This window comes from Canis lupus, chromosome 14, assembly GCF_048164855.1.
Source record: "Canis lupus baileyi chromosome 14, mCanLup2.hap1, whole genome shotgun sequence".
NCBI lineage: Eukaryota > Metazoa > Chordata > Mammalia > Carnivora > Canidae > Canis > Canis lupus.
Genome location: NC_132851.1, coordinates 53,314,770 through 53,325,654, shown reverse-complemented (window position 1 = coordinate 53,325,654; position 10,885 = coordinate 53,314,770). Strand labels below are relative to the sequence as shown.

The 10,885-nt window shown below is 33.5% G+C and overlaps 1 pseudogene; it reads right to left on the bottom strand.

Moving 5' to 3' along the window:
• Positions 1-1,262: 1,262 nt before the first annotated feature.
• LOC140603555 (peroxynitrite isomerase THAP4-like) lies at positions 1,263-9,652 on the bottom strand (annotated as a pseudogene).
• Between the last annotated feature and the right edge of the window lie 1,233 nt (positions 9,653-10,885).

Here is a 10,885-nt window from a genome sequence, read left to right as displayed (position 1 = left end):
TAAAGTCTAAATTTCTATTTTAAAATCTATTTTTCCCTGCTGAATTCTATTTTTTCCCTCTTTTTTCCTTACTTTGAAGGCAGAGCTATTGTTACTTTTATAAATTAATGACAAATGAATAAATGTGTCAGATATTTTCACAGGACTGTGTAATTGATTATACACATAAGGCTGTCTGAGACCATGTGTTTCTTATTCTAAGTCTTTACCAGAATGTAAAAATGTGTTTAAATCTTCTTGTAAAGAAAGAAGACTTGGTTGGATTAATATGAAATCTATTACAGAGTACTAAATTCTCTTTCATTAACCTTTAGATTTTAAGTTTATTAATACATCTTCTTTTAAAGACAATGTAAAATTGATTTCCATTTTATTTTAAACCTGAATGTCTACTTTTTTACAGTTCTTTGCTTATAGAAAGTGGTATATCCAATGGTGAACAAAACAGCAAAACTCAAATTAGGTTTTAAATTGTTTTTTAAATAATACTATCAATCCTACATGTTTATATATTAAAATTTCATAGGAGATTTTTTTCAAAAGAATTAGAGGAAATATAATGTGTTTAAGTGTTAATCTTTGCACCATAATTGCAAACAAGACAAACCTCACTCTTTCCCATCCCAGATTCTTATGTGTGACATTTCATATACGAATATTTTTACATTTTTATAGTTTTCTGGAATAGAATATGGATTTTTTTTCTAGAGTAGAAAGAGTAGTTGGGTGCATTAATACTCAAAAGAGTTAACTTCATACTATGTGTCTCATGGTGTTGCAGAAAATATTATAAAAAATATTATAAAAGTTTTTTTTTTCCATCAATCTTTCAAACACATTTGGAAAGTAGAGGAACTATCTAGAGTAGTGCATAATCAAATCTCAAATAGTTCAGTGGAATATCAGGTTTATTATATAGAAAAATAACCATTACAGTTAAAACAGATTCACAAAGAATATTTGAATTGTTTATTTTTCTTTCAAGTTTTTATTTAAATTCTAATTAGTCAACCAGTGTAATACTGGTTTCTGGAGTAGAATTTAGTGATTCATCACTTACATATAATACCCAGTGCACATCACATTTTTTTTTTTAATATTCGAAATGCTCAGTCATAAAAACCTTTTAAAGGCTTTTTATTTTAATTTTTCTACGCTGTTACAGGAACCCATGGCAACACTCTGGAACCCATGAGCCTGCGGCCCCCCTGCACCTGCGGCAGGCATCTACGAAGCCGAAGGGTCACGACACACACTTGGGGTCATACGGTCACCTTTTTGTAGGTGATGTGGACGTGATGAGTCATGGGCTGGGTGGTGGTCGCCATGGAGACGGTCTGTTCAAGTTTGCCTTCGGAATTCAGCCTGAATTTTCGGGTGATCTGCTCCACGTGGGGCTCCTTGGCGAAGGAGATCCTGGCGATGGAATGGGACGTGATGCACAGCTCCTACCTGTTCATCTTGCCCTCTTCCACCTCCAGGATCACTGTATTCTGGGCGCTGACAAAGGCCACCTTGTTGGTGTTGGGCTTGAGGTGGATGAAGCCACACTCCCTGTGCATGGGTTTGCATGTGTCCAGGTGGAAGGGGTTGAACAAGAAGTTCAGCACAGGCTGGCCCACGTGGGAGATGCACACCTCCTCCAGGTACTGGAAGGGATGCGGTGTCAGGAAGGTCCCAGCTCCCAGCGGGTCTGACAGCCAGGTCCCCAGCATCCAGGACAGCGGTTCCACCACAGGGTTCATCGTGGGGGGTTCGGGGCTGAAGGGCAGCAGGCTGCTCAGGTAAGGGAAGCTCACTCTTCTCAGCTCCGCCAGCTTCTACAGCTTGGGCACCAGCTGTCCTTAATACCCATCATCTATTTAGCCATTTCCCACCCACCTCCCCCCACCCCGCAAACCCACATTTTGTTCTCTATAGTTCAGAATCTCTTGTTTGCCTTTCTTCCTTCCTCCCTCCCTCCCTTCCTTCCTTCCTTCCTTCCTTCCTTCCTTCCTTCCTTCCTTCCTTCCTTCTTTCTTTTTTTCTTTCTTTCTTTGTTTTGTTTCTTTTCTTTCTTTTTCTGTCTCTCTCTCTCTCTCTCTCTCTCTCTCTCTCTCTCTTTTTTTCCAGAATTATTCCTTGAAAATAGACTCCTTCACGAAGAGGAATGAGTTGATTCCCTGTAAATGATCAACCTGTAAGTAGCAGGGCTATAAAAATAAATTTGAATATGATAAAATTAGAATATCATTTATAGCCTGGTATCACTGGAGTAAACCATGTATTTAAAGGGATAATGTGTTCAGTGTATCTTTTAGCATTCAGTCAAAGAAACCAAACCTCTAGGATTTGACCCTAATGTGGATGCTAGTTAAAGAGTCTCTATCAAGCTATCTATTGCTTCTGTCCAGTGCTAAAACTAGCTAACAGTCCTCAGCACAGGCAATTGAGAAGGGAAGATACTAAGGAACCAGAGAAAGCAAGGATACTTTGGACCCTGCAGGGTTGATTCTGAACCTAAAAAGATGGATTGTAAACTAATCTTTCAATACCTACAGGCCTCTGAGTTATAAGAAAGAAAGCCTACCAACAATTTATAAAGGCAATAGCCAAAAAAAAGAAGCTAAGTTCAGAACTTATTACTTTAAAATTTGATTATATCTAATAGTTGGCTCAAATGACTACTTCATGTATATTAGACCAAGAATATTCTTTAATAATGCTATAAACTAAAATTATTTTTAAAATATCCTTAGTTTTGACAAAATATAAATATTATTAAAAAGTTCAGTATAATTTTCAAGTGATTCTGTATAAAGAATAAAGTGTGAGCCAACATCTATATAGACAATTAGGTACTAAACTAAAGGATATTGCAAGAAAATGAATATTGTAATGTCTATCTATATTGCCAAGGGCCAACTCCTCAACCCAAAAAGATCACCAGAATAGTCTGATGATCAAGTAAAGCCATGTTTATGGGATCTAGTGTGAAAGAGATGAAGACAATCTAAATCTCAATGGGAGATCAGTGGAGGTTTTGATCTGGGTTCATGTGGCTTAGAATGGGTCGTCAAAGGTGTTAAAATAATTGAGATTAGTCAATATTTATGAGAAAATAATTTAGCTTTGGGAGATTCATCAAAGAAAAGGTCTTGAAAAGAATCTTGACAATGAAATTTTTGGCATCACAGGTATTATTGTGAACTATTTGTTTATATGATTGAATAATTTAGATAAATTTGTTTGTAGAAGTTTCCTGTAGCAAAAAAATGATTTATTGGTTTATACCATCATCTATTTGGTCAAGAATTTTCTGGAATTAGGAGCTGTTATATTGACACAGATGATCTCATTTTTCACCCTGGTATTTAAATATATGGATGCATATCTAGTTATCTTCCCCCTATGCAAGGTCATCTGAGTTTTCTTGTATCTTGTCTCCTAGGAGTTTTATAGTTGTGCATTTTACATTTAGGTCTGTGATATGTTTTAATCTATTTTTTTTTGTGAAAACTAATAAATCTGTGTCTAGATTCAATATTTTGCATGTGAGTGTCCAGTAATAGAACCATTTGTTGAAAAGATGGTCTTTGTTCCATTTATATTGCCTTGGATTCTTGGCTGAAGCTCAATTGACTATGTTTGTGTGGGTTTGTTTCTGGGCTCTCTACTTTGTTCCACTGATCTTTGTCTATTCTCTTGCTAACACCAAACTATCTTGATTACTATAGCTTTACAGTAAGTCTGAAAGTTAATGTCAGTCCTCCAACTCTGTTGTTCTTCTTCAGTATTTTGTTGGCTATTCTGAGTCTTTTGCCTTTCCATATAAATTTTAGAATCAGTTTGTTGATAAACAGAAAATGACTTGATTGGATTTTGAATGGAATTATTTTGCATCCAAATATCAAGTTGGGAAGAACCTATATCTTGAAAATTTTGAGTCTTCAAATTCATTAACATGAAAGCTCTCTCCATTTATTTAGTATTTATTTGATTTTATTCAGCATACTTCTGTAGTGTTCTTTATACAGAATTTTGTATATACTTTGTTAAATTTATACTTAAGTATTTTAATTTTGGGTCAAATAATTCTCAAAGCATTAAATTTTATAAGTCCTAAAATAAAATCTGGGGACTCATGAAGAAAATTTATGTTCTTGTCTTTTTTAGCTTCTAGAGACTGCCCACATTCCTTGGCTTTTTGACCTCCTCCTATATCTTCAAATCCCATATTATATCATGTCCCAATTTCTCTTTCTCAGTCTTGCTGTTTTTCTTGCTCACTCTCATCTTCTTTGTATAATGTCCCTTGTTCTTACATTGGTTTATTATTTTAGTACTAGATAATCCATGATAATCTCTCTCTCTAATAATCCTTAACCTGGTCACTTTTACAAAGACTCTTGTCATATTTGGAGTCACTATTCAACACAATATACTATGTCTCCTAGTTTATGAATCATCTGCAATATCTAACATTGTCTATTCTATTCAATATATTTGTTGTAGAAATTGTAGCTTATAGATAGAGAAATTGATTTCATATTTGTTTATACACCTTCCACTTTTCTAAGTAACATACTAAGAAGCATACTTCGATGCTTCTTAAACATGAAATAGTTATAAATTATTTGATATTCTTGTCTACTAATTCTACTAATTTTAGCATCTATGCTATTTCTAGGTTGATATCCATTATTTTTTTGTCATTAGAATTTGTGTTTTGCTACTTCTCTGCATGCCTAATGATTTTTGAAAGAATGCCAGACATTGTACATTTTACCTTGCTGTGTGATATATATTTGTGTGTTCCTATAATGAGCTTTATTATGAGATGCAGTTAATTTACATATAAACTGCTTAATATTTTCAGGTCTTGCTTTTAACATTTGTTATGCAGGACCAGAGCAGCATTTGTTATAGGGCTAATTTTGCTGCTATACTGAGTGAAATTCTGTTTAAATACTCTTCAGTATTCCCTGTGAATTAAGGGGTTTTCAGTCTGGCTAATGGAAAATGGGAACAATTTTCTCCCTTGTTTGAGATCTGGGTATTTTATTCTCTAAAATATCTGATGATAGTATTTTTCCTGGCTTTTAGGTAGGTTCTTTACACCAATAGGTTGATCATTCCTCAGCTAAAGAATTGGGAGAACTATTTTAAGGTCTCCAGAGTTCTCCTTTATTAGCTTTCTCTTTTCTTTTTCATCTGCTTTGTAAACTTTAGCTACTTTAGCCTTCATAGACTCCCAGTTCCATCTTCAAATCAGGAAGATTGACAACTCCTATGTCATCACATTATAGTCTAGAAACTCACTCTAGGCAGTCATTTCTGGCATTGTAGGTATTTCTCATTTGTGGCTATTTTTCAAGGATTACTGTCCTTTGTTCATGGATAATATAAAAAAAATAAACTTGTTCTGTATTTTCAAAGTGACTTTTTTTAGTTTTGTTTTGCTTTGTTTTCAAATGGCAATGTAAATCTTGCCACTATTACTCCATCTTGGCTAGAAGTAGAATATCTTACAATCCCTACAAATGACATAGCATCACAAACTTTGGGAGCTGGAAGAGACCTTCCAGAGGTTGACTGGTCTGTATTCTAGTGGCTCTATTTCTAACACCAAGAGAACTTTTTAAAGCCCATGTATCAGGATGCCTGGGTGGCTCAGCAGTTGGGTATCTGCCTTTGACTCTGGGTATGATCCCGGAGTCCCAGGATGGAGTCCCACATGGGGCTCCCTGCATGGAGCCTGCTTCTCCCTCTACCTGTGTCTCTGCCCCCTCCCCCTGTGTCCCTCATGAATAAATACATAAAATCTTAAAAAAAAATAAATAAAGCCCATGTATCTGGAACCTATTCAGTCTAAAGTAATTAAAATAACCTCTCTGACTATGTGGGGGGAGGGAGGAGAAAACATTTTGAAAAGCTTTATTAGTGATTTTGTTCCTCATTCTTGGGTAAAATAAAAAGTTGTTCCTCATTCGTGATTTGTTAGTGATTAACAAACAAATCACTAGTGATTTGTTCCTCATTCTTGAGTAAAATAAAAAGTTGTTCCAAATCCTTAATTTCAGAAAGATAAAATTTGACATGCTTGTCTAACGGTAACATTGCATGTCAAGGCTAAAGCCCAACACATCAGTTAGTGGCCAAGTAGAGAGCAGGAAACATGCTGAAGTTCTTTAATTAAAGTGAAATTTTTGTATATACCAGTACTATTTTATGAACATTCAATTAAAAAATAAATAAACATTCAATTATTTTTTGTTCTTATTGTTTTCTAGTCCTTTAGTAGGACTAAATACTAAAGTATGAAACTAAGAATGTTTAAGAAAAATGAGGAAAAATAAACAGAGATTAATATTTATCCCACATTTCTAGGGATATAATCCAAGCACACACCAATTTCAGTGCCCTTTCCTCTAGAATTTCTCATTTCACATTAAAACAATTTATGAGGAAAAATTAGGGATCAGCAATGAATCCAAGCATTTTTTCTGTAATTCCTGACTGTAAAAGTATACCTGAGCTGAATTTTATAACCTATTCAGAGATACCTTTATGTTTAATTCATTTCCTTTCACTTATAAGGATTTTAGTGGGTATTTGTAGAGAGACCAATTAATTTCCTAATTGAAAAGCATGCTTCCTTTTTTCATGTATTTTTTTCTCCTTATTTCCAGCTGCTTTTTGAAGACATTCTTCCCCATGAGATGCTAAACTCAGAGTATTATAATGAATATTTCTAGTGCCTTTCTCTCAAGTTTATATACAGTGTTCAAGTAATACTTTGAGAGTCCTTTCTTCTTCCCCACATCTTTGATTTCTTACCATTGGACAAATCACCAGCATGAGTTGAATTATTTATTATTCCAGTTGTGAAAATTGTTTACATTTTCTAAAGGAAAAATGCAATTTTGTTCTTTTGTGTATTTAAATGGTGACTCTGCATTTTCCTAAGTGATTTTTTTTTTTTCACCACAAAAAGCTGTCTTAATTCTAAACTGAAAACCAATTGGCACAGATGAAAGAGCATTGCAAACAAAGAGCACATCCTTATATACAAAGATTTGCTTTCACAAAAAAACACTGAAAGAAGCCTACCTGAATAACATTGTTAGGTCTTCTTGTAAAAGTGTTTAAAAATAGTTCTTCTGTATTATAAACCAACTTTTGTTAAATAAAGAGGCAGAGAAATGTGAACAAAGTTAATATCTTATTGTAAGTCAAGGAAACCTATAATAATGTTAATTTAAATAGCAATTAAAATAAATTGACTTAAAAAAAGAAACAAGTACATTTAAAACAAGTTTTGAGCTTCTTTTTAGGAGTTCTAAACCTTTTACTTTCCTGTGAAGATTTTAAATTTCCAGAGAATTGTAGGAGTGATTAATTTTATTATGCTAAGCAGAAATTCTTTTGAAAAATTGCATTTTTTTTTCCTTTAGAGAGAGAGGAGGGGCAGAAAGGGAATGAGAGAATCTCAAGCAGGCTTCATGCCCAGGCTGATGCAGGGCTCAATCTCATGACCCTGAAATCATGACCTGAGCTGAAATCAAGAGTTGGATGCTTAACCAACTAAGCCACCCAGGCAACCCTGAAAATTGCATTTAAAGTAAAACAAGATAATATAATCTTTCATTAGCAAAGTCCACTTTTATTTCTTTAATGTTAATCAGCCTGAAAAAAGTAAATATTTATGAAAGGAAAGCATGATGATTTTCTCCAAAATAAAATTTAAATAAGAGAAACATACTCTTCATAATCTAACAAATTTACTTAGCTCAGAATTAACATCTACTTTTCAGTCATTATTAATATAAGTACCTTCTAGATATATGTATTTTTGAAATAATTGTATATAATTGAATATAGAACACAAAATTTCCATAATATTTCACCCAATTATGCTTCTAACTTTAATGCATGACATCTGAGTATGAGATCAGAGAGGGAATGCTTGTAAGCATTCCATATCTTGAAAAAAAAGTATAGACTCTACAGTCAGAGGGGTGGAGCTCTGATTTAATTTCGGGGTTATAGCAATTTAGTGTCTGAGGCCATGAAATCTGGTGTCAGAAACACATAGGTTTATGCTATTTTGTTTTTTTGTGGTTTTTTAAAATACTAGAGGAGGAAGTACAAATAGAAGAAAAGCTTGACACAATTCCTAGAATATATTAATTTTTCAGCATATTATTTTTTGATGAGTTGTAGTAGAATCACATTAGCTATATGACAATGTGTATCAAGATGCTATGGGTTTGCATAAATGTGTGTTGGTATTTTAATGAATAAGGGGTACAGTGTCTATATTAGAGAATTTTGAGAACTGTTAATGAGATAACAGGACACATCGTTTGTGCTTTTATACATAGGAGATAGCTCATATCTATTTAATTTGTGGCAATTAATCCATAATTATCAAAGTCCATAATTTGGGGGGCACCTAGGTGGCTCAGTCAATTATGCACCCAACTCTTGATTTCAGTTCAGGTCATGATATCAAGGTCCTGAGATCCAGACCCTGCTTCTCTCTCTTTTCTCTCCCTCTTCTTCTACTTCTTCCCCTGCTTGTACTCTCTGTCTTGAATAAATAAATCTTTTTAAAAAATCCCGTAATTTTCAAAATCACAAGATAAATAAAAAAGGTATTTGAAACTAAGAGAAAATGCTTTAACTTTAAAGGTTAAAGCTGATATATCTGTTTTATATATCTATATCTACATATCTACACCAATATATATCTAATCTTTATGCTAATTAAGGAGAGTTTCACAGATTTATTTATGAAAGGTTCTTCCTTCCAAAATAGTATAAACTATCAAATCTCACCTCTCTTGGCCTTATGAATGGCATTTCATTTCAGTTTGGTTATATAAAACAGGAATCTTATAAAACTAAAACTACTCAGGGAAACAATAAACTGAAGAAATAAAATATAAGAGCATACAGTATTTTTATTTTATTAATACACATAATGATATTTTTAATATTTTATATGTTTGTGGTAATTTTTATATAGATATAATTAACATATAACATTAATTTCAGGTGTATATGGTAATGATTCAATATTTGCGTGTATTATGAAATGATTACCACAATAACTCTAGTTAACATCCATCAGCATATACATGACAAACTTTACTTCCTGTGACAAAAACTTTTAAGATGTACTCCTAGCAACATCCAAATATACAATACAATATCATTAACTATAGTCACCATATTGTGACTTTAATACCTATGCGTTATTTATCTTATAGCTTGAGCTTTGTATTTTTTAATCCCTTTTACTCATTTCTCCTACCTCTTGTCATCCTCCACCTCTGGCAACCATCAATCTGGTCTCTGTATCTATGAGTTCATTCTTTTTTTTTTTAAGATTTTATTTATTTATTCATGAGAGAGACAGAGATAGAGAGGCAGAGACACAGGCAGAGGGAGAAGCAGGCTCCTTGCAAGGAGCCTGACATGGGACTCGATCCCAGGACCCCGGGATCACACCCTGGGCCAAAGGCAGGCACTAAATCACTGAGACACCCAGGGATCCCCGAGTTCATTCTTTTTTTTTTTTTAATTCTATATATAAATGAGATCATATGGTATTTACATTTCTCTGCCTTATTTCACTAACCATAATTCCCTCAAGGTCATCCATGTTGTTTATGGCTGAATGATATTTCTGTGTGTGTGTGTGTGTGTGTACTATACTTTCTTTATTCATTCCTCCATTGATAGACCTTTAGATTGCTTTTCGCTATATATATATATATATATTGTTTTGCTTTGTTTTGTTTTTGGCTATTATAAGTATTGTAATTAACATAGGGCTGCGTATATCCTTCTGAGTTAGTGTTTTCATACCCAGAAGTTGAATTGTTGGATCATACGGTAATTCTTTTAGTTTTTTTCAAGATCTTCCATACTGTGTTCCGTAGTGTCTGCATCAATTTACATTCCCGTTAGTAGTGCACAAGGATTCCCTTTCTCTACATCCTTACAACACTTGCTATTTCTTGTCTTTTTGATAAGAGCAATTCTAACAGGTTTGAGGTGATACTTCATAGTGGATTTGATTTGCATTTCACTGGTAATTGGTGATATTGAGCAATTTTTCATGTACCTGTTGGCAATCTGTATGTCTCTGGAAAAATGTCTATTCAGACCCTCTGCCCATTTTTAAAATTTGATCGTTTTATTGCAATTGAGTTGTATAAGTTTTTCATGTATCTAATTAGATATATGATTTGCAATTCTTGTCTCCTATTGGATAGATTGCCTTTTCATTTTGTTCATGGTTTCTTTTGTTATGCAAAAACTTTTTAGTGTGATGTAGTCCCACTTATTTTTGCTTTTGTTGACTTTGATTTTGGTATCAAATCCAAAAAGGCTATTTCCAAGACTGATGTCAAGGAGCTTATAGACTATGTTTGTTTTCTAGAAGTTTTATGGTTTCAGTTTGTATATTTAGGTCTTTGGTCCATTTTAGGTCTTTGGCCCATTTGTAAATTAATTGGCCGTATATGCATGAATATATTTCTGGGCTCTCTAGTCTGTTCCATTGATCTACATGTTTGTTTGTATGCCACTACCATACTGTTTTGATTATTATACCTTTGTACTATAGTTTGAAATCAGGGACTGTGATGCCTCTAGATTTGTTCTTTCCAAGATTGCTTTCACTATTCAGGTCTTTAATGGTTCCATATAAACTTTGTATTCATCTAGTTTTTTTTTTTTGAAAATGCCATTGGAATTTTGATAGGGATTGATTAAATTTGTAGATTGTTTTCAGTAGTATGGACATTTTAATAATATTCTTCCAATCTGTGAGCATGAAATATCCTTCCATTTATTTGTATCTTTATTTCTTTGACCAATATCTTAGAGT